The 22,232-nt window shown below is 35.8% G+C and overlaps 1 protein-coding gene across 3 annotated transcripts in view; it reads right to left on the bottom strand.

Annotated features, from left to right (window-relative positions):
• The window catches only part of LOC131434982 (unconventional myosin IC), a 60,331-nt gene extending 43,984 nt beyond the window's left edge, over window positions 1-16,347 (bottom strand). The window contains exons 1-2 of one of the 3 annotated variants that reach the window (XM_058602372.1): window positions 16,209-16,347; window positions 7,303-7,627 (exon numbers count right to left, since the gene is read on the bottom strand). The gene's annotated coding sequence lies outside the window, so the exon portion shown is untranslated. Of the gene's footprint in view, window positions 1-7,302; window positions 7,719-16,208 lie in introns of all 3 variants that reach the window. The other 2 variants (XM_058602373.1, XM_058602371.1) reach the window with 2 other exon arrangements.
• Window positions 16,348-22,232: the final 5,885 nt, after the last annotated feature.

Raw genomic sequence — 22,232 nt, 5'->3', positions numbered from 1 at the left:
ATATATATATATATATATATATATATATATATATATATATATATATATATATATATATATATATATATATATATATATATATATATATATATATATTATTTTTACGTTTCGTCTTTGACTCATCAGTGCAGAGCAGTTCAAATTGAACTGCTTAGTGCTAAACTCGGCAGTTCAATTTGAACCGCTAAGCAGACGTAAAGTTTCTGCTTTTTACAGAACACTTTTTGTTTTGCAACGAAGTGCAATGTCTTTTCTGACGTGCCCAACGAAAACGTGTTTTCGACTATTTCTGGCCGATGCAGGTATGGTCATCGCATCGTCGATGCATCGGCCAGAAATAGTCGAAAACACGTTTTCGTTGGGCACGTCAGAAAAGACATTGCACTTCGTTGCAAAACAAAAAGTGTTCTGTAAAAAGCAGAAACTTTACGTCTGCTTAGCGGTTCAAATTGAACTGCCGAGTTTAGCACTAAGCAGTTCAATTTGAACTGCTCTGCACTGATGAGTCAAAGACGAAACGTAAAAATAATGAAAACGGTTATGTGCCCTAGCACAAAATATGGCTAACCCCTAAATGACCATACCTGCATCGGCCAGAAATAGTCGAAAACACGTTTTCGTTGGGCACGTCAGAAAAGACATTGCACTTCGTTGCAAAACAAAAAGTGTTCTGTAAAAAGCAGAAACTTTACGTCTGCTTAGCGGTTCAAATTGAACTGCCGAGTTTAGCACTAAGCAGTTCAATTTGAACTGCTCTGCACTGATGAGTCAAAGACGAAACGTAAAAATAATGAAAACGGTTATGTGCCCTAGCACAAAATATGGCTAACCCCTAAATGACCATACCTGCATCGGCCAGAAATAGTCGAAAACACGTTTTCGTTGGGCACGTCAGAAAAGACATTGCACTTCGTTGCAAAACAAAAAGTGTTCTGTAAAAAGCAGAAACTTTACGTCTGCTTAGCGGTTCAAATTGAACTGCCGAGTTTAGCACTAAGCAGTTCAATTTGAACTGCTCTGCACTGATGAGTCAAAGACGAAACGTAAAAATAATGAAAACGGTTATGTGCCCTAGCACAAAATATGGCTAACCCCTAAATGACCATACCTGCATCGGCCAGAAATAGTCGAAAACACGTTTTCGTTGGGCACGTCAGAAAAGACATTGCACTTCGTTGCAAAACAAAAAGTGTTCTGTAAAAAGCAGAAACTTTACGTCTGCTTAGCGGTTCAAATTGAACTGCCGAGTTTAGCACTAAGCAGTTCAATTTGAACTGCTCTGCACTGATGAGTCAAAGACGAAACGTAAAAATAATGAAAACGGTTATGTGCCCTAGCACAAAATATGGCTAACCCCTAAATGACCATACCTGCATCGGCCAGAAATAGTCGAAAACACGTTTTCGTTGGGCACGTCAGAAAAGACATTGCACTTCGTTGCAAAACAAAAAGTGTTCTGTAAAAAGCAGAAACTTTACGTCTGCTTAGCGGTTCAAATTGAACTGCCGAGTTTAGCACTAAGCAGTTCAATTTGAACTGCTCTGCACTGATGAGTCAAAGACGAAACGTAAAAATAATGAAAACGGTTATGTGCCCTAGCACAAAATATGGCTAACCCCTAAATGACCATACCTGCATCGGCCAGAAATAGTCGAAAACACGTTTTCGTTGGGCACGTCAGAAAAGACATTGCACTTCGTTGCAAAACAAAAAGTGTTCTGTAAAAAGCAGAAACTTTACGTCTGCTTAGCGGTTCAAATTGAACTGCCGAGTTTAGCACTAAGCAGTTCAATTTGAACTGCTCTGCACTGATGAGTCAAAGACGAAACGTAAAAATAATGAAAACGGTTATGTGCCCTAGCACAAAATATGGCTAACCCCTAAATGACCATACCTGCATCGGCCAGAAATAGTCGAAAACACGTTTTCGTTGGGCACGTCAGAAAAGACATTGCACTTCGTTGCAAAACAAAAAGTGTTCTGTAAAAAGCAGAAACTTTACGTCTGCTTAGCGGTTCAAATTGAACTGCCGAGTTTAGCACTAAGCAGTTCAATTTGAACTGCTCTGCACTGATGAGTCAAAGACGAAACGTAAAAATAATGAAAACGGTTATGTGCCCTAGCACAAAATATGGCTAACCCCTAAATGTATATATATATATATATATATATATATATATATATATATATATATATATATATATATATATATATATATATATATATATATATATATATATATATATATATATATATATATATATATATATATATATATATATATATATATATATATATATATATATATATATATATATATATATATATATATATATATATATATACGAAACTTTGTTTTCCGAGCTTCGGTCGAAAAGTCGGGTTTTTTAGTGGTTCCATAACCTATTTATTTGAGAAAGGCAGAATCTTTACTTTCAAAATTCAAAATAGTGAGAACAATCCCTGATCCTTTCCGAATTTTCATGTTTCCAAGAAAAAGATTATTTCGTACATAGATGATTCACTTTCGCACACCTACGTGTTTCGGTATGGAGCATGAATTTAGATCATTTCCTTTTATAGTGTTACGCAATAGACGAGTTATTTTTTGCTAAAAACAATAATGATCGAATGTCACGTATGAGCCTAGCGCATCTACACTTTACTCATCTTCCGGTTTTATTAAATGGCTCCAGGTTTTTCAAACGTGACATAGGTCTGACCCGAGATTGCTACTGGTTTCGGCGAAAAAGCAAAACAATGCAAAGTTTTGATTAAATAATCGTAGCGGTTTCTCGCTAAAGTTTTTTTACATGTAGAATCAAAAAGGAAAAACTCTGCGTAATTATTTTGAAAGCGTTAAGATTTTCTCTTTTTTTATGTCGTTGTTTCTGTTCAACTCGAACAAAACTCATCATTTCGACTCATTATTACTTTGGTGAATCTCATCGTTTTCGTACCAGCTCTGTTGTAGTTAAACTCGATCTATTGTGTCGTATGACAATTATTTGTAGTTGATTTAACGCATGCATTTTAATATATTTCAAGCCGTTAAAGCATGTAATTTTACGTATCTGCAAAAAATCCAGTAATTTGACGAAGTACGTTTTATAAGTTGCCCCATAGATCACGATTTTTCGAAACCCTTCGCAACATTCACATTTTGGGGGCATATGTTGTTCTAGCATCATTGAACGCGAAGCTTTTCAAATTTACATCAGGGATACACAAAAAAGGAAGTTGCATTTCCTATGTCTTTGCTAAAAAACCTTTAGAAAGAGAGTTAACAGTTAGTAATATATTTGTTACATCCAAAATGATCAACCAAATCAGGTAAAAATTTTAAATCCACGGTATAAAACTATATACTTTCCCATTCAATTGTTTCACAGGTTCCACAGTAATAACCTTCAGCTCATTACAGTTCAAATTTTACACCGGTAACCACATTTACTCCATCGAGTAGAACAACACGTTCAACACTTCATTCAAATGGCACGAACAGACTGTCTTGTATCTACTTTTGGACTCAGTTTGAAGATCGAACCACAAACTATATACCGTTGTTACAATAATACACAGGCTTATGAACAACAATTCAACTTGAAAGGCATTAGTTGAACGAGGTTCCGGGAAGAGAATAAAAGCAGAAAAAATATAGAGACCAGTCTTTCAGTTCGCAAATACTGTCAGACTATGGCACATAAGTGAAGAAACATAGCTGTACATCTTCGCAAAATTGACCGTTCGAGAAGGGTAGGTGTGGTGCGGGAATCGGTTGGAAAACAGGTTCCAAACCAACAATTCTTGTGCCGTTGCTGCTCCAGGTTACAAAACAACACACGGAACATAAAACAGTCGGGCGTCGTTCGAATTACCAGCGCACGTCAAACAGGAGCTATTATAAATCCAAGAATTGAAACACTGTTCTCAAGTTCTCGTAGATTGTATTAGCTCAGCAAGGTATTAACTAACAATCGAAAAAAAAATCATGAGTAAAGATCCATTTCAGTGATATGAAGCAAAAAGTACAAACGAAAACTAGCATTTTAAAAATGTTCCACCCTTTGACCAAACTTAACTTACAGTCAGTAGCTAAACGAATTCGATACCTGCCACTGGTAGGTATCTTGTTTACATGCTCTCAGCATAATATTACCTGAACAAATTACAAGCCAGACATTAACCGTTTACCAACGAATGTTCAAATTGGACTATTGGACTGAGTTGGCGTTGCCCATCGTCCGCCGAGCGTGATTCTTGCGAGATATCCAAGAAGACATGAAAATCAACACTAACTCGACTGTGTTCTAAATCAGTTTCCACAACTTGACTTTTAAATCATACTTTTGCATGTCAGTTGGGGTTGAAGTTGCCAAAGTGATTTATTTCTACGTTTTACTTGTCGTACCGACGGCCGCAGCTCTTCAAAGTAATTGAAAAAAAAGACGGACAACGCGTTTGCTCACCTCTGCTTTAACGCAATACCCGTTAGCCACGGCTTCCCTGCCTTCATCGATTATTTTGATGTGTGAATACAGGAGATGAATAAATGGTTACGCTTATGTCGACTAATTGATACATGTAGTACACTAATTTTACTTACTGCACGAACCATGTGTGGTGGAGAGTTTCTCAAGAACTTTAAATCAATCATTTGAGATTATGGTAATTTCTTCTAGTCGACAGTACATTATTATGATTTTGATAGAACCCCTTTTTATTCTTAATGTTCATAAGATTGCTAATTCTGAAGGCTTAAAAATTTTACGTCGTTTGGAAACCATACATTCATTCTAATATAATCTTGTGGTAGCATCTTTCATAAAAAAATACAAGTGAAAGCAGGTTCGCAATTCTTAGCCAAAACTAACGCGTATCGTGGCGGGTCATTACACCACTACATCTTATTACGTGTTCGTTTATTTCGTTTCCATGCTTTAGTTGCTTGATAAAAGTTTAATTATGAAACGTGAAGCCTCATCAGATTGAATAAAGTTGAGAAAACATAAATAAAAAATCGAGAGCGTATAAAAAGTAAATTAACGAATTCCACTGAACTCGATTATATTTACTTCTATCGTTTTCCCCTGAACTCCTGCTGAGTACATTTTGCATAAATTTAACCCAGAATCAGTCTATGAATTTAATATGAACAATTGTAATTTGGGTAAAAGCGAGGTAATAGAGGAGCATACCCAAGGGAAGAGCTTAATTACATCACTAGTCAAAATTTGCTATTCTCGACTCCTTTTTTGTCTACACTGAGCCTGAAAAATGCAATCTGTTTATGTTGAAAAGGTATCATGGTATCATTATGCTGATCAAATGAATACGCCAATCAAAATTTGCAATTTCACTGGGGTTGCTAACACAGTTGCACCTTTATTTTATTTGGGACACAAAGATTCCGCAATGAAAGAGAGTTGTTTATTTTACTTTTCAGTATATTAAATCTTTGGAATAAGGATGATTATTTGCCCTTTATTTAGAGTAACTAAATAAGGATCTAATAACCACAAGGTCTGTTGACGTACGTGAGTGATGCGCATTGTTTTGTCTGAGAGAGCTTCTAAATATCAATTTTTCGAATCATAAGTTATAATTTGCTGTTGGAACGAAAAAATCACACATTATCTGTGTGCTAACTATTCTATAACTTTTATTTCAACATCTCTTCGAAAATTATGTTTTGATATAAATTGAATCAGCCTTTAGCAGCTGTTTATGGAATCCGTACAAAAATACAGCACTCTTAAAATGCAGTCACTATTTTATCGCAATTTTCCGCCTAATAAAATTTGACAATTAGAATCCCTCTAGAGATGAACGGGTAAACAGTTTTTCAAAACCCAACCCGACTCATACCCGATCGAAAATAAAAAGATTTTACCTGCACACGAACCCGAACCTTTAATCTTTATCCGTACTCGACCCGAACCCGAAAAAAGCCCCGACTAAATGTTTTAACCCAAACCAGACTCGTACCCATTGAAAATGACAAAATTGGCACCCGTATCCGACCCGCATAAACATATTTTTTCTGTACCCGAACACGACTCGACGCGCACAAACATATTTTTTCTGCACCCGAACCCGATCAATTCCCGTCATGTTCGGGTTCCAGTCGGGTTTCGTTTCGACCATCGGAACTTATTCGAACGGAATGTTTCTTCTCCGCAATTTTTAGGCCCAAAATATTGACCTTACTTTTACTATATCACTCTGTGGGAGTTCTACACTGCGGGTGTAATACATTACCTACTTGTAACAGCGTAAGAAGAGCTCCACCATGGCATCACACAACCGTAACCGCATTGACTAACCCGAGTAGGATGTCATACCAAAACATGTTCCCGATTAATTTAAGTCAGCTTCTACAGACCATCACGAAAGGTAATATTCACCACCAAGAAAACTTGATACTCTTTCAAAATATTAGAATTTTCTTCCAATGCTTCTCTAACATTGATTTGACAATTTAATTTCGTTTTCGTTTGAAGCTAAAACTAACCAAGTCCCAACCCTAAGAGCTGTCAAATCCATACAGGTCAAAACGAGGTTGGGTTTTACTTCAAACACAAATACCATAAGATTCGTTGCTGATAACCTGACTGACTAGATTCGTTAGAACATAACCGTAAAAATTAATTTGAATTTATTCATGCTTAGATTTCTGTACCGAATTTCGACGAAACTTTGCCTATATTTGAAATTCCAAGTTTTCTGCAAACTGCGAAACAACTGAAATGCTTGTTTTTTTTTTGTTTTTAATTTTAATCTGACAAATAATTTGTATTTACCGAGATTATTTATAATTTAAGAGTACGAATGTTTACACAGTCAAGGTCCAAGAAAACATTCAACATTTAATGAACTCCGTGCAGTGTTTTAGATTTACTGGGATCTTCGTCCAGTACGCGTTTTTATCGTCCAGTGGGATGATTCTTATCGATTTAGCCATACATCGCGAAAATTAAAGTTTTTAATATTACGATACTATTATACAACGATATATTATAAAACGATTCCATGAAAAAAAAATTTGGTAGAGGTCGCTACATGTTGTTGATTTTGTTGTTAAAAATTAGAGGTTTTTACTTCACATTCATAAAAAAAAATTGGAACTTCAGTTTTCGAGTTATTATTTTCATTTTTTGTGTTGGGCTTAACGGTCTATTACATTTCTGCGAGGAATCCACATTTTGTCAGAAAGATATGTAGATAACAACGGCCAATACTTTGAACAAACAAGTTGTATTCAATATTATTATATAGATGTGCACTGTTAGATAGACTCACCTTCCGTCCTAGTAGTATGGTTGGGGCTTTCTGCAATCAGGAAGCAGACCGATAACCGAATCAAACTCAAATTTTGCTTCTTTGCCGATCGATGCCAGGCTGTCACTCTATTTTGCCAACAAAACACAGGTCGATGACGATATAATCAACACTCACTGCACTGTTTTCTCCTAGATAAATATGTATTGCCACAGCTCACTAGATCACTTGGGTTTGTGGCCTTTATTTCATGATGCAGATTTTCTCTCTTCGATTTGCAATCAATAGGAAAAACAAACACGGATACAGTTTCAGTTTCGATGAACCATCAAACATCGTCGATCGGCTACGAATCATAGGTTCTGTATATTTACTTTTATCACATACTTCACCCCCTAGCAGATAGGGAGCTGTATGTTGCAATGTTGAAAAGATCACTACAATGACGTTTATTTAACTTTAGTTTCAATAACTTCTAGTTTGCAATTTTTGTGTCACAATCAAACAAAATTATAAAACCGTTTCCCCTATACCCAAGTAAACAGCCCGCATAGCGTTTTGGCTACCTGGGCAGCCATGGCCACCAGAAGGCTACCAAAATTGATTCAGTTACGGTTGTCAAATCCAATTTGACAAAACAAAGTCGCCTGTATCCAAGTTAGCCAAGCGTTTTTATCTTCTCACCTTCGCTGAAAATGTCAAAGATTTCAATGTGGAAAAATCCTGGTGGATACGGTTGTATCGTTTGAGTTGTATTCCTGGCAGCGGTGAGGCAGCCGGTCACCAGAATGTCTGCCAGCCATATTTTTCCAGCTGGCAGCGTTTAGTCAGCCATCTGGCAGCCATGCGTATGCGGGAGTGAGTATCGAAACGATATCGTATGTTTACTTTATTCGTAGGAGAGAGTCATTGAAAAATCATATTGTATTTGATTTTGTCAAAATTTGTTTATGAAAAGTCGAGTTATCTGCAAAATGACATAGCGACTGTACATTACGACAGTCCCACGACAAAAGAGCCTAACTGCAAATGACAGCTTCTCTTTGTTTACTTTGTCTCTCACGATTTACCGAATTGATTTCATATTTGATGACTTACTCTTCATAAAACTTTCAGGTCAAAATTATAAACTTTTTATTTATATTGGAAACTGTTGGAATTTGCTGTAATATCTCCGTAATAATCAAATGAGAAAGTAAACAAAGAGAGGCTCTCGTTTGCAGTTAGGCCCTTTTGTCGTGGGACTGTCGATTTGTTCGAATGCAGAGCTTGACTGTTTCATTTCTGCATTGGGAATGATATTAGAAATCATTGTACAAATATCAAAAAAGAAATACCGAAAATCGCCGTGTTAATACTATTACACATATGAGGTTTGCTGTTATTGTATATAAGAACTTTTACCCTTTTCTTTTTTATCAGACATAATTGTTCATATATATTATGATGATAATTACCATTTTAATGTATTTATTGTTTTTATCACTGTTTTCAGCTTAAATTATCGTAAATTTACATTTGAGCATTTCCTACTGGTGTACCTTGCCTCATCGTTATTTGTTTAGGAACCGCTTCTTCTATTTGAAACGTTCTGCATATACATATGAGTTCTATGAAATACTTCAAAATTTTGTTTATGTTTATATTGATTAAAAAACATCAAAAATAAATATAATGCTCAATTCAGAAAAATCATGGGAGTCTCTACTATAATAACATTATGTTTGTTCTGCAATAGTTTGTACATTTTAAAAAGCTACGTAATTGCAGTGCATTTACAAAAAATGATTTTTTCAAGTTATTTCTTTATCTTAGTTCCGTGCAGGGTCTCAGAAGTCGCGAATAACATGGCGTACGGTTTTTCGATTTCATATGATCAGCCGGAATCATGGCTCCATAGATATAAATCTGTTCCTGTTGATCGCTGTACCTCCAAAGATATCCTTTGTAAAGATTTGAACAAATTTCTAAACATTGCTTAAACGTATTCAAAACATATATGATATATAATAATTAATTTATATCATCGTTTAAAAAAATTTCAAAATCGCATTCGCAAACGGCCATTACACTAGAGAATCCCCAAATCTATAAGTATTTGAGAAAGACGGCCGTTTGCCAATGCGATTCTGAGGCTTTATCATATTTATTTTTTTAAACCGTTGATACAAAATAAGTATTACTTTGATATAACTGCTAGAATGTCGACCTCGCAATGCGTTTTTCTTTATTATATATACTAAAATAAGCAAAATAGCAATAAAAAAGAATGTTTGGAACCTTTTTCAAGTGTCTATTTTTTCGAGTACAGTCCTCACACATTTTCAAAAATATTTTTAGTGATATAAAAACTCAAACATTCTAGTAGGGAGAACTGAAATATATAAGTGTGTGAATACTTAAAGTTGGTGAAGAACAGAATTACGTTTTTTCAGTCGGTGTTGAACAGTCGTTCGCACCGCACGCGTATAGCTCTTGGCTCCTGGAATTTTTTTCTGGCTACCTAGAGTTTCATTGATTCAAGGCTTCAGTCTTTTTCAAGGCTACCTGAATCACTAACTAAGTGATACAAAGAGTGATATTAGAGTGACTAAGTGATACAAAGAGTGATATTAGAGTGACTAAGAAATTAATCAGCCTTTTTTAAGGCTAGCTAGGAGTCTAATCGAGGACTAATTTAGCCTAGTTAATTTAATTTAAAATTTCATTAATTTCAAAAATGCCTGCGTCCAACCGGAAAGGCAACAAGCCTAAGGCTAAAAATAATTCAATACGGAATAAATCACAATCCGTTATTCAACATTTTTCTAATAACATTCACGATCTTATAGAATCTGAATGTAAAAATAAAAGACAACGGACGGATTTCCCTTCCGTTGATCCTATGCCGTCTAACAATATTTACGAGATTCTTCCTGAATCCGATTGTAGCGACATAGAAGAAAATTCTTCAAAAATTCCCAAAATGGACGCTTGTCGTTCTGGGAAGAAACATCAATCTATGCCACCAGTGACGGTGATGATTTCCGACTTCAAAGCATTCCGTACTGAGCTTTCTACTTTTCTCCCGGAAGTAAAAGTCTCATTTCAAATCGGACGAAGAGGAGAATGTCGAGTCTTGGTGGATGGATTGGAAGATTACGAACGTCTTATTCGATATTTGTCCGAAAAACTTCATAAATTTTATTCATATGATATAAAATCAGACAGACCCTTCAAGGCTGTCTTGAAAGGATTATCAAATGATCAAAGTATTGATGAAATTAAAAATGAAATAAAAGAATTGCTTGGTTTTGCCCCTTCCCAAGTAATACTTATGAAAAAAAGAGCGAATGGTACTTCTAAGCCACGCTCTGGAATTTCCCATGAACTTTACCTAATACACTTCAATCGAAGTGATGTAAACAATTTGAAAACTTTAGAAAAAGTACGTTTCATTTCCCACATTAAAATTCATTGGGAACATTATAAACGGCATAATCGTATTGCAAACTTAACGCAATGTCGTCGTTGCCAAGGCTTCGGCCATGGAACCAAAAATTGTCATATGGATATACGGTGTTTGAATTGTGGTAAATCGCATTCGAAAGACGTTTGTCCAATGAATGAAACCACTGATAAATTTTCATGTTCAAATTGCAATGGAAATCATAAATCCAATTATTTGAAATGTCCTGTCAGGGAAAAAATTTTAAACGCTCGTTCGCTTAGACAACAAGTCAAATCAACGACCTTAAATTTACAGAACATACCTGAAAATTCTTCTAAGGCACCTGCCAATTCGTCTTCTAACGAAAACAATTTATTGACAGGTAGATCGACCTCGTCATCATCTTCTTCTAATGTCAGTTATGCTGGTATATTAGGTAGAAATCTATCTCCTATTTCTTCTAATGTAAATAATCAAAACACAGGACCGCCTTGCAGTTCTTCTTCTAACGAAAACAATTTATTAATAGGTAGACCGGCCAAATCATCTTCTTCTAATGGCAGTCTACCTACAAATATTCCTTCAATGCCATTCGCTTCTTTAAATGAAGTCGATTTAGGCGATATAACTGAAAATAAAATGATCTACCTACAAGATCAACTTTTTCAAATGATCATCCAAATGAATTCGACTTCATCACTTTTTGAAGCATTTCAAATCGGATGGAAATTTGCAAATAATATTATAATGAATTTAAAATTTAACAGTGATGTTAAATAATTATTTGAATATTTTAAATTGGAATGCTCGATCTTTGAAATCGAGTGAAGATGAATTTTATAATTTTCTCAAAGTTCACAAAATTCATATTGCCATTGTGACAGAAACTTTTCTTAAACCAAATGTAAAATTGAAAAGTAATCCACATTATGTGGTTCATCGATTTGACAGGTTTACTGGAATTGGTGGTGGAGTTGCCATTTTTGTCCAACGGCAAATTAAACATCGAATTTTACCTTCTTTCAATACTAAAGTTATTGAACGCTTGGGAATCGAAGTTGAAACCATTCATGGAATTTATTTCATCGCTGGAGCATATTTGCCATTCCAATGCACCGGCGAACAATTAAATTTCTTTAAAGGCGATTTGCAAAAACTTACAAGATATCGATCGAAATTTTTCGTAATAGGGGACTTAAATGCTAAGCATGTCCAGTGGAATTGTAGCCAAAATAACAGTAATGGTAAAATACTTCATAATCAACTCTCAGCTGGTTATTTTACAGTTCTTCCAGTAATCCTACTTGTTTCTCTTCCGTGAAAACCCCGTCTACAATTGATCTGGTTCTAACAGATCAAAGTCACATTTGTAGTGAACCGATTACTCATGCTGATTTTGACTCAGATCATCTTCCTGTAACATTCAGACTTTCCAACGAAGCTATAATTAATCCAATTAGTTCTATTTTCAACTATCATAGAGCTAATTGGTTGGATTACAGATCTCACATTGAAAATCATGTGGATCATGAAACTATTTTAGAAAATTCTGCGGACATCGACACAGCAATTGATAATTTGAATCATTATATTATCGAAGCTAGAAATCTTTCAGTTCCCAAAGCTCAAACTAAATTAAATTCTCCTATCATCGATGACAATCTTCAACTGCTCATTCGGTTGAAGAATGTTCGTCGACGACAATATCAACGTTCTCGTGATCCGGCTATGAAAAACATAGTTAAGGATTTACAAAAAGAAATTAAACATAGATTTACTCTTTTGCGAAATGAAAATTTCGCTAAAGAAGTTGAACAAATTAAACCATATTCTAAACCTTTCTGGAAACTTTCTAAGGTTCTTAAGAAACCTCAGAAACCAATTCCTGCTCTCAAGGAAGGAAATCAAATACTTCTTACAAATGGCGAAAAAGCTCAAAAACTTGCTCAGCAGTTCGAGAGTGTCCACAATTTTAATTTGAACGTTGTGAGTCCTATTGAAAATGAAGTCTCACTGAAATATGATCATATTTCAACCCAAGTGTTATCACACGATGACATTATTGAGACGAATTTTGATGAAATTAAATCAATTATTAGGAAACTCAAAAACATGAAGGCTCCTGGTAATGATGGAATTTTTAATATTCTTATTAAAAATCTTCCCGATGTTGCCTTGAGACTCCTGGTTAAAATTTTCAACAAGTGTTTTTCATTAGCTTACTTCCCAAAAAGATGGAAAAACGCTAAAGTAATTCCTATCCTAAAACCTGATAAAAACCCAGCAGAAACATCAAGTTATCGCCCAATTAGCTTACTTTCTTCTATCAGTAAACTTTTTGAAAAAATTATCTTGTTAAGAATGATGACTCATATAAATGAGAATTCAATTTTTTTACCAGAGCAGTTTGGATTTCGTCATGAACATTCAACTACTCATCAACTTGTCAGAGTAACGAACATGATAAAATCAAATAAATCTTCTGGGTTATCCACTGGAGTTGCTCTTCTAGACATAGAAAAAGCATTCGACAGTGTTTGGCACAAAGGTTTAATAGCAAAAATGTCTGATTTCCAGTTTCCTATTTATTTGATCAAAATGATTCAAAATTATTTAACTGATCGTACTCTTCAGGTTAGCTATCAGAATTGTAAATCTGAATTGCTACCCGTACGAGCCGGTGTTCCGCAGGGTTCGAGTGTAGCTCCAATCTTGTATAATATTTTCACTTCTGATCTTCCAAATCTACCCGTTGGTTGTCAGAAATCGCTATTCTGTGACGACACAAGTCTGTTAGCCACAGGTAGAAATCTAAGAGTGATCTGCAGTCGCCTACAAAGAAGTTTAAATATTTTCAGTGATTATCTGTCAAAATGGAAAATTAAACCAAATGCAGCAAAAACGCAATTAATTATCTTTCCTCACAAGCCAAGAGCTTCTTTTCTTAAACCAAACAATAATCACATTCTCAAATTGAATGGCTTGGAATTGACATGGTCTGATCAAGCTAAATACTTAGGTTTAACGTATGACAAAAAACTCACTTTCAAGGATCACATTGAAGGAATCCAGGCAAAGTGTAATAAATATATTAAATGTTTATATCCTCTTATAAACAGAAATTCTAAGCTCTGTCTAAAAAACAAATTGTTAATTTATAAACAAATTTTCAGACCAGCCATGCTTTATGCGGTACCAATTTGGTCAAGCTGTTGTTCCACCAGGAAGAAAACGCTTCAAAGGATTCAGAATAAAATTCTGAAAATGATTCTGAAGCGTCCTCCCTGGTTTAGTACAAATGAGTTACACAGACTCACAAATATAGAACCATTAGATGTAATGTCACATAATATTATAAGCAAATTCCGACAAAAATCGATGCAATCTTCAATTGAATCGATTCGCTCTCTGTATTAGTTAGTAAGTTAGTATATAAGTTCCTTTTCCCCATTACACAATACAAGTAGGTTTAGAATTTTCCCTACACAAAAATCTCAGAATTGCGGAAGCAAATGATGTCTTCATGGTAATAACCAAATCATATATATATAACAGGGCTGAAAAGTCACCACTTGTGGCTGAACACCCAATTTAAATCTTAATAATTTAATTTTAACTCATATTCCAATAAATAGTTATTAAAAAAAAAAAAAAAAAAAAAAAAAAAAAAAAGAATTACGTTTTTCTGATAATTTTAATAAGAAATCGATTACTTTATAAAAATGACAATAATTTCGCATCATAAAATTCTACTTAAATTTGCAATTTCAACTGATTTCATTTTATTTATAGAGGCTTTAACAGTTTGGTAATCTGTTAATTTAGTAAGAACTATTGCATGATATCTTCCTGTTTCTAACAGCAAAAGTTTTTAAAGGAATTAATTTTAAACACGTTTAAGGTCAGGTTCCTCCAAATAATTTTCAAAAAATCGAAAAAATTGGTTTTGCATAAATTACTAGAGAAGACTATTCGAAATGATATGGAATTAGTCCCGAAGGTGCGCGCAATCGAGAAGTTGGTGGGGACGACGTTGCGCGCTAAGGCACGATTATTCGCGAAGGCTATCATTGGTTTATTTGATTACAGTCTCATGTTCTGCAAACTTAAGAAATTCACTAGCTTATGAAAACAGTACTCTTGAAATTGACATTTTTACACTAAGCACCCTACCTCCGGAACCAGGGGTTTCATCAAAATGAAAATTGGAATATTCGTATGGCATCTTAAGATCTTGCATTAGAATATAAGATGGTGAAAATAGGTTCACTTTTTTTGGTGCATATCACTCTGTAATTTTGAAACCGGAAGTCGAATCTGGATAATATTCAGTAACTTTAGATAAAACCAGAAGACCTTTCATTCCATAACCGGAAGTCGGATCCGAATGAAATTCTGAAACAATGTATGGGCTTATAAGACCTTTCTTTTAAATCTACGTTTGGGAAAATCGGTTCTGCCATCTCCGAAAAAAGTGTGTGACAATATTTATTACACATACACACATTCACACATAGACATTTCCTCAGTTCGTCGAGCTGAATCAAATGGTATATGACATTCGGCCCTCCGGTTCAAAAGGCGATTTTCACAGTGATTGTACAGTTTTTCTATATGAGAAAAGCGAAACGGCATAAGATCCCAATTACAAAGGTCGAAATGTTTTATAATAGCATACTTCGATGCAGCAGAGCATTTGAATTTGCACTGGTCTTCCAAATGACATTTCTTATTATATCGTTTTTAATTATTGACAATTTTTAAAATTTGTTTTGATGATTAATTGCATTGCAAAAGTCTTCAAAACGGTAATCTTCTATTGTCCATACTATTTCAAAAAGTGCATCAAAGATAACATAAATAATAATACACTAATGCAAACACAAAAACAAAACTCCCAAATTTAGTTATAATACTTTCACTCTCACATGTTTATAAGTCTCCTTCATCGTCGTGATGAATCAAATCGTTCACATTTTCGTAGTGTAAAATATATTTATGGCTTAGCCAACCACTAATCTGATCAATGATAAAACTGTTGTCCGTACAGCTTCGAAGTAATAATTTCAAGGCCGCAATTGCTTCCAGTAAGTGCGTACGAGATAATTTTGGATGGTCTCCTAAGCAAGGATATAACGATATTTAAAGCATTTTCACACTTCACAAACCCAACCAAGAGTGTTGAAGTGATTTACCAAATTGTGAGCAGCTGTCGCCAAAATACACGCAAATGATGATTCAGATCGAGTCAGCCAAGATCAATAACAAAAAAAAAACACTCGCGTTTTCTCGATGATAAACTGCACGCGCAAATAAATGTCCAACGATTGCCATACGTTATGACGCGCACAAAACTTCTATGTGTGATGAACTGCAACTTTTCACGGTAAGAAAGGTGCAAGAAAACACACAGTCTTCAATTGCCAACGAAAAACCCAGGAAGAAAAGAAAATCAACAAAAACAAAAATAATATGATTTGAACCGAAATTACGATACCCAGAATTTTCACCTCGATGACCGAGTTAGCTCTTCGTTCGACGGTGAGACCTCAATGAAATGAACTAACAAGTTTGGAGCCGTGGCCGAGACTGACTCACACTCGGTTTGTTAATATGCTTTGCACCAGCCGACCGACGACGATCAATCGACTAACTGAGACTTTATGCTAAAGGAATGGAATGAACACCCGGCAACATGTTCCGAGCTCCGTCTACTGATGGGGAGAAGGCTCTCACACTTCGATGTTGCGATTCAGTCATTTTCGCTGCCGCAACTCGAATTAATTTATATAGATGCATACCACTGCAATCGACAAAAAACTTGCGTTTGTTGATTGCCTGTTAGAATATGATATGATATTTTGTTCAAATTTCATCATAATTGGTCTCAGCTGAACAAACTAGATTTTGACAAATGAAAACTATCTTCAAATACACTGTGGGTGCTTTCGTCTTCATTTAAATTTAATGCTACCGTAGGTTTGAAATGAATTGTCGTTCCACCTGCTCCATTGATCGACTGGAATGAAGTAGTCGGCTAAATATACAGTGAATTTGAGCAGAGAATAAATTCGTAAAGACTATAACAAGGCGTTTGTTATGTTTATTTTTAAGCTTGTACATTCGATTATTTTCTCAACGTAGCTGTCGTATTTTCTGCGTGCCTCAAAGTGTTAACAAATGCACAATACTCGATCCTACATAAAGGATGAAAAACGTATTTAACCTTCCTAGCAGTTAGGAAAATCACTGAGCGGCGCATGACCAGAAACGGTTAAAGTCGCTAATAAAATAAAACAAACAAACAAACAGTTAACAAATCCAAATTAGCAATATTAAGAATTTTTTAGTTGTCCTAAAAAATAACTAACTAAAATCAGTGAATCACCTAATTTTTTCGTCAAAATGCTGATTTCGGTCTTTGCGTGAGGGATTTTCACTGAAAACTACAAATGACTGAAAAGGAAAATGAAAGAAAGAACACAATTTTGCAACTACTGTTCCGCTCATGTCATTGACTGGACATGGATTTCGTTCTCATACATTGCAAGCGAATCTGAGAGTGACATTAATTTCTCGTCATTTTTGTTTATTTTGAGTCAATGAAAATGACTTTTATTCGCTCTGGGTGCAAAAGAACCACATTCTCTTCACATGAATCGCTCTCACATGCTCTCACCTAAATACACCCAAGTGATCACTAACGCGTGATGGTGAAGGTACACTTCTGTGAACTTCAATTAATAGGGAGTAGATTTTGCCTTGCTATGAAAATCTTGTAAGGAAAAACGAAAATTTAACGATAAATTGTTTTCTGTCTTTCTCATATAGAAAGGCTATGCAATCACTGTGAAAACCGACTTTTTAAACCCGGAGGGCCATATGTCATATACCATTCGACTCAGCTCGACGAGCTGAGCCTGTGTGTGTCGATTTTCACAAACTAAGTTTCAAATGAAACGACTCATGGTCCCATAGCCTGTTATTGAATTTCATCCTGATCAGACTTCCGGTTCCGGAATTTCACGATTTTCACAAACTAAGATGAAATGAAAGGTTTATTAAGTTTAATTGATTTAATCCAAATAGAGCTTGAGATAGTAAGACTAGGTTTAACTAGGTTCAAAACTGTTCCAATTTTTAGGTCATATTTGTTGCTGGCAAACAAACCAACTTCGGCTCTACCGGTCATCTGAATCCGGTTCCAGAAGAATTGGAAATGGTGATTAACAACTGCAATTTATTGTGGATACTACTTCCGGTTCTGGAACTACAGGGTAAACAGGATTTGTGGAGTTTGAGCTTGAGCTTGAGCTTGAGCGACCACCCCTGGTTGCTACTCCGTTACTGATCGGGATTAGCTGAAATTGTACAGGGAGTTTCTAGATGATCCATCCTGGGACTGGTAAATCATCCTTCAATGTACATCTTCTGGTAATCGCAGAATTCATTGATCAGTACCGGCGCCGGCCAGGCCCGAAAGTAGATCGTCTAAGGAATGGGAAGGGATGTTAGTCCAACACTTGTTGTTACTAGAGGCCGTATATACTACTGCGCACTCCACAAGTGTCACGGGAGAAGGATACTTGTTAGTAAAATTTTCAGTATTGGTATTATTCGCAAGCGACTTAGTATGTTCCGGTTTCAAGATGCTCGGATGTAACACCAAACTCATTGACTTCCCGAGTGAACGTTTCAACAATATCCTATATTGAAGTCCCGGCATGTCTTGATTCACAGCTCTTATTCGACAAAACTGAAGAAAAATTTGCAATACTATCGCGTAAAGAATAAAAACTTCCCTATTTGTTTTATGAATGAAATTACGTGATACAAAATAAACGAGTGAATAGGATTTAGACAAAATAGTTGATTCATTGCATTGACATATTCTAAACAGTTGTTATAAAATCATTTTAAACCACCAAATAAATGTCAACAGATTTCACGCGCGTCTTTATTTATTATTTATTATTCTTTATTATTTCCGCTTTCTTATTTTAATTACTTATTAAAACTATTAATTCGTTATATTGGTTGATCTGGGCAGCCGGCTACCAAGAAAAATATTAATTTATTTTTTGAAATATTAATATCAAGTGTTTTTTACTACGTGTTCAATATTATCTCTGTTATTAACTTTGTAATATCAACGGATTTGCGCAATAGTTATAGATTATTTATTTATTTATCATTCAATTTATAATCCTGACAGACAATCAATAACATGGAAGAAGAACACATTCCAAATTCCAAACTTTTTTTCGAAGTTAGACGGAAATTGATAGGTTGAATGAAGAGATAATTTAGTAAAATAGAGTAATCAGAAGTAAAACATTGAAAATATCTGATAACTGAAAGGAAAAAGAAACTCCTGCAATTATCGCCTTTTACGACATGGAAACAGGAACCCAGTGGATCTATTCTTGGTTCAGTTTTTTTCCGCCGGATTCCACACGGCATCTAGGCTGATACTGTCCGGAGAGAGCTAATAGGTACTATCAATCTCCTAGTGGACCCCAGCCCCTAAACAGGATTTGTGGAGTTTGTTAGATTAAGTCCGAACAAACTTTCCTATTTCTATTCAATAAACAGTTGTTTTTGCGAATCCCACAGTAATATTTTTAATGTTATGAGTAATATGAGAAAGGCATAATTACACCACTAGGTGGATTGAAACAGGTTTTTTTGCTGATTTGGCATGTCCCGCGCTTCTTCTGCTCAAACCATACACCAGAGTACTCACCGGCGTGTGTGATTCAGTGCAAGAGGTAAAAGAAAATAAACACGCGCACTCATGATGCGTGCATACTTTATACAACAGTGGTACATATGTAAGATCTCGTTAAAGTTGTCAGTGCGAGGGGAGAAATTTCGCTTGCTCTTTGTCACACAGAGGAGATGGACATCTCTGGCCTACTGATAATGGCTATAGATTTGTATAGTTTTGAGTACAGTTTAGAAAAAATTTTACGGTTTGTTTCGTTTTGTCGGTTTAAGTGACGGTGTATAATATTTACCACACTGTACTCTATAACTGCGTAACCAGTCGGATCCAGATGAAACTCAGGAATTCTGTATGGGACCGTGAGACCTTTCATTTGTGGAAATCGGTCAAACCATAGCTGAGAAAAGTGAGTGAGATCAATTTTGGAACATATGAAGACCGGAAACCAAGATAGCCGTAATCTTTTTATTTAGTTACTTACTGATAATGGCTATCGATTTGTGTAGTTTTGAGTCCAGTTTAGATTTTTATTTGCGTATTTTGTTTCGTCGGTTTAAATGACGATGTACAATATTTAACACGTTTCATTCTATAACTCCGGAACCAGAAGTCTGTTCCAGATGAAATTCAGGTATTTTGTATGTATTAAATTTATTTTATATGGTTTTTATTCAAGTAAAAAACCTTTTATTTGAATCCAAGTTTGTAAAAATCGGTTCAACCATCTCCGAGAAAACCTAGTTAGGTAATTCGACACATACATACATACATACATACATACATACATACATACATACATACATCTAAGAAGACGGACGAAGCGTGTGGAATGCTGCTCGGTTTCGGGAGAGGTTTCTTCGCCGGGAACCTCTCCGTCTGGTAAGCTAGACCCACCGCCGGGGGCTAGTTGAGTAGGCGCGTCGTAAACCGTCTAAACGTCGGTTTAGAGAGAACTTCCAGCGTCGGGGAACTCTCTGTTGCGGTAGGCTAAATCCTTCGGCGGGGACTAGTCGAGTAGCCACCACAACACCGACTTGTGTCGTCGGGACGCCAGCGAACCAGAAGCTATGCTCCAACTGGAATCGCCGGACCGACCTCGGCACTCTCTCGTGTGTCCCGTGTGGTGCAACAGGGGACTCGGTGTTGGGAGAGCCTCTTTCGCCGGGGAACTCTCCGTCGGTGTAGACTAGATCTTTCATCGGGGATTAGACGAGTAGATCGTGACGTAGCACCGTTAAGATAGTCGGGGCACCAGTGAACCGGATGCCATCCTCCAACCGGCATCATTGGATCGACCCAGGCATCCTTACGGTCGGGCCGTGTACTGGTATCGAAAACGTCGGTTTCGGAAGAACTCCCATCGTCTGGGAACTCTCTGTCGGTGTAGGCTAGATCCATCACCGGGGACTAGTCGAGCAGACGCCACAACACCGATTCGAGTCGTCGGGGCATCAGCGAACAGGACGCCATGCTTCAACCGGAATCGCGGAGCCGACCTCGGCACTCCTTCGGGTGTCCCGCGTGGCGTAAAAGAGGAAACTCTCCGTCGGTGTAGGTTAGATCCATCATCGGGGTTCAGTCGAGTAATGTGGCGCGACGTAGCGGCATTGGGTCGTCGAGGCGCCAAAGGTCCCAAGTAGCAATCCGCAACTAGTTCTAATGCGACTAAGTCCAAACTATGTTGCAACAAGAGCACGAATATGTTTTTTATGTTATACTGGTTAAAACAAGGTGACAGCAATGTTTCTTCATACCATAACCAGTTACGAAATAGTTATTTAGGTTTCAAATCACCACATCTTTTTGTCATATTGAATAAATTATAAATTATAAGCTATCGTAACTTAATCCAAACATATCTTTAATCACAACTTTATTTCTAGCTACTAGTTGAAAATAAGTTTATTTGACTCCAATATTGGCAACCCGTAACTAGTTCTGATACCACTTAGCCCAACTATGTTGCAACAAGAACACGAACATGTTTTTTATGTTATGCTGGTTAAAACAAGGTGACGGCAGTGTTTCTTTATAGCATAAACATTGAACTAGCTATCATTTGTAAGTTATCGTTACTTGATTCTAACATATCTTTAATCACAGTTTTGGTTTTAGCTACCAGTTGAAAAAAGATTGCGAAACCATTATAAATACGTAAGCGTATATGTAAATCGTTACTATGTGAATTGATGTAGTAATAACTTAGATATTACGAGATTAAAACATATAATTTCTTCATTGATTCAGATAGTTATCGGTAGGTTTTCCCAACGTTATGATAACGAAAATGCAAACAAAACAACCTTTGTTGGCTTGAATATGGCGAACACAATATGGAGTCTCAAGAAGTGTATGAAACATAAATAAAACCAGGATATTACTTTTTTCAAAACTACTTTTTGCCAAAAATAGTAAAAGGCAGAAAAGTCATTTTTGTTCTATGCACTGTCATAAACACGAAGAAAATAATATAGGGATTCAACATCGATTGTGATAATATTATAGTTCTCATGATATATGAATTTAAAATGATGAGAAATCACTCTACTTGGAATAATTTTGAGCATTCTGAACATAGGGTTATTTTGTTGTTTATTTTTTATATCATTACAAACAGATTTCGATTGAAGGTGCATAAAAAACAGTTAAGTACAATTGAATTCCGCTCGACAGTTTTAAAATCGTTGTGAAATTTGTACCTTGTATTAAGTTTGTGATTTAAAGTACTGTTCTGCTTTTTTATTGTTGATAGAAAAGTATTCTGGATTCATTCAATGTTTATAATGTCGATGG

The sequence above is a fragment of the Malaya genurostris genome, chromosome 3 (assembly GCF_030247185.1).
Source record: "Malaya genurostris strain Urasoe2022 chromosome 3, Malgen_1.1, whole genome shotgun sequence".
Classification (NCBI taxonomy): domain Eukaryota; kingdom Metazoa; phylum Arthropoda; class Insecta; order Diptera; family Culicidae; genus Malaya; species Malaya genurostris.
This window is presented reverse-complemented; position numbering and strand designations above follow the sequence as displayed.